Here is a 2,846-nt window from a genome sequence, read left to right as displayed (position 1 = left end):
ATCACCCTGTTTTTGGGTGAAAACCCATTTCTGGGACTTAGCCGATTTTCACCCATTGCGGTGTCTATGGGGTGTTGGGAATCGCTCTACCGACCAGCCGGTTGGAGATATCGATTCCCGGTCTTCGGCGCGTTTGCTCAACTCTGTAATGCCTACTTTTCGTCCATACACACAACACCTCGCAGAGTTCTCCTTCTGCCAGATATAGCGCGTGCCCCTTTGTTCGTGCACCATTTTGGCCCGTTTTTCGCACATCGCTTCGAAACCATGCGTGCGACGGTTTTGCGTCTCAAGTACCGATGTTAGAACACCACCGTGGCTAACTTTCGTCCATATACGCCAACTCCGTGCAATGTCTCCATCACCCTGTTTTTGGGTGAAAACCCATTTCTGGGACTTAGCCGATTTTCACCCATTGCGGTGTCTATGGGGTGTTGGGAATCGCTCTACCGACCAGCCGGTTGGAGATATCGATTCTCGGTCTTCGGCGCGTTTGCTCAACTCTGTAATGCCTACTTTTCGTCCATACACACAACACCTCGCAGAGTTCTCCTTCTGCCAGATATAGCGCGTGCCCCTTTGTTCGTGCACCATTTTGGCCCGTTTTTCGCACATTGCTTCGAAACCATGCGTCCGACGGTTTTGCGTCCCAAGTACCGATGTTAGAACACCACCGTGGCTAACTTTCGTCCATATACGCCAACTCCGTGCAATGTCTCCATCACCCTGTTTTTGGGTGAAAACCCATTTCTGGGACTTGGCCGATTTTCACCCATTGCGGTGTCTATGGGGTGTTGGGAATCGCTCTACCGACCAGCCGGTTGGAGATATCGTTTTGCGGTCTTCGGCGCGTTTGCTCAACTCCGTAATGCCTACTTTTCGTCCATACACACAACACCTCGCAGAGTTCTCCTTCTGCCAGATATAGCGCGTGCCCCTTTGTTCGTGCACCATTTTGGCCTGTTTTTCGTACATCGCTTCGAAACCATGCGTCCGACGGTTTTGCGTCCCAAGTACCGATGTTAGAACACCACCGTGGCTAACTTTCGTCCATATACGCCAACTCCGTACAATGTCTCCATCACCCTGTTTTTGGGTGAAAACCCATTTCAGGGACTTAGCCGATTTTCACCCATTGCGGTGTCTATGGGGTGTTGGGAATCGCTCTACCGACCAGCCGGTTGGAGATATCGAGTTGCGGTCTTCGGTGCGTTTGCTCAACTCCGTAATGCCTACTTTTCGTCCATACACACAACACCTCGCAGAGTTCTCCTTCTGCCAGATATAGCGCGTGCCCCTTTGTTCGTGCACCATTTTGGCCCGTTTTTCGCACATTGCCTCGAAACCATGCGTGCGACGGTTTTGCGTCCCAAGTACCGATGTTAGAACACCACCGTGGCTAACTTTCGTCCATATACGCCAAACTTCTCAGACACCTCCATCCGAGAGTATTTCGTGTTTTCCCATATATTGCATACTTCGAGGGGTTTTCTTCCATACAACTTTCAATGTTCTGTAAAACACCCGCGCATCGTCCGATTGGACTGAAACTGCTCCGGCGCGCTCTCTGCCGTGCTACAACTCTGCGCAAACCATCAAAACCTCGATGCCTGCGTGCGCACCTAGCCATCTGAACTCCGTACACTCTGGCTTAACAGGCCTCTTAGCCCGTTACAACATGGCTAACCCACTGGTAACCGGTAACCGTCACTTGTCCAATGTGGTCCATCACCCGTGCAAGCTGTTTCGCGTGCTTGCGCTTGCTCCGTGAGCAATCCCGCGTGCATTCGGTTGTCTTCCAACAGCGTGTTCGTCTCGCAACAATCTCCTCCGTGTGTACGCCTGGTGCTATGCAACAAGTTGAAATTTTTCGGGAAGTCAAGTTTTGGGACTTGTACTTTTTTTCAACATTAAATGCAGCTTTTCGCAAACCATAGCAACTCGGGCTTCGACTTTCGGGACTTAGTGCTTTTCGCGGATCAAGCCCAATGGACTTGACCCGCTAAAGCTCACCTCCTCTCTATCGCTCCATTCGGGTAGCTATGGTGCACCCCAGCCAGTAGCGCACATGCACCCCATGTCTGGGGCACAAGCACACCACCCACTAGGACACACCACAACAGCAGCACACCCTTCTGCACATAGCACCACGTGTGTGCAGCGTCGCCTTACCCAAGCGACTTGCGGCACCTTGCAGGAGCAAGCTCCCACAGGTGGCGCGCAGCCGGTGTGTGACTCCCGCACACTCCCGACTAGGTGGTACCATCATCACCATGGCACGCACCCAGGCACCTGCACCTGCTGCAGGTACCTTACGCACACGCGTGATGACCCCCGTGTGTGGAGGGCCACCATCGCATCTCGCCACGTCGTGTGGCAAACCACCAAGCATGGGTAGAGTGAGAGGATCGAAGCGTACGCCTCTCTGCAACTCGCGTCTCCCAGCCTGAAGTCCCGTCGTTTGCGGGCGGTCGGTAGGTGTCGAAACTAGGTGTATCCACGGTCGACGGGGCCGACGGACTCCGGCGTTCCCTGTGGTAAGGTACTAGCACGTGCGAGTGCGGCCCCGCGCGATGCGGCCCAGTGTGTAACGGGGGATGAGACGCAGGGGTTCAGGCGAAGCCCCGGCGGGTCTCGGAGGGTTGATAGGCCCGCTAGCTTACGATCACCTAATGGGGGTTGGAGGCGCTATCGGCTCGGTTTGGCTACGACCTTAGAGGCGTTCAGGCATAATCCAGCGGACGTAGCTTCATACCAAAGTCCGGTCGAACTAGTATTGAGCCAGTGGTCCGTACCTGTGGTTCCTCTCGTACTGCACAGGAATTCCGTTAGGATAGCTGCGCGCG

This window comes from Anopheles nili (genome assembly GCF_943737925.1).
Source record: "Anopheles nili chromosome X unlocalized genomic scaffold, idAnoNiliSN_F5_01 X_unloc_5, whole genome shotgun sequence".
Taxonomy (NCBI): domain Eukaryota; kingdom Metazoa; phylum Arthropoda; class Insecta; order Diptera; family Culicidae; genus Anopheles; species Anopheles nili.
This window is presented reverse-complemented; position numbering follows the sequence as displayed.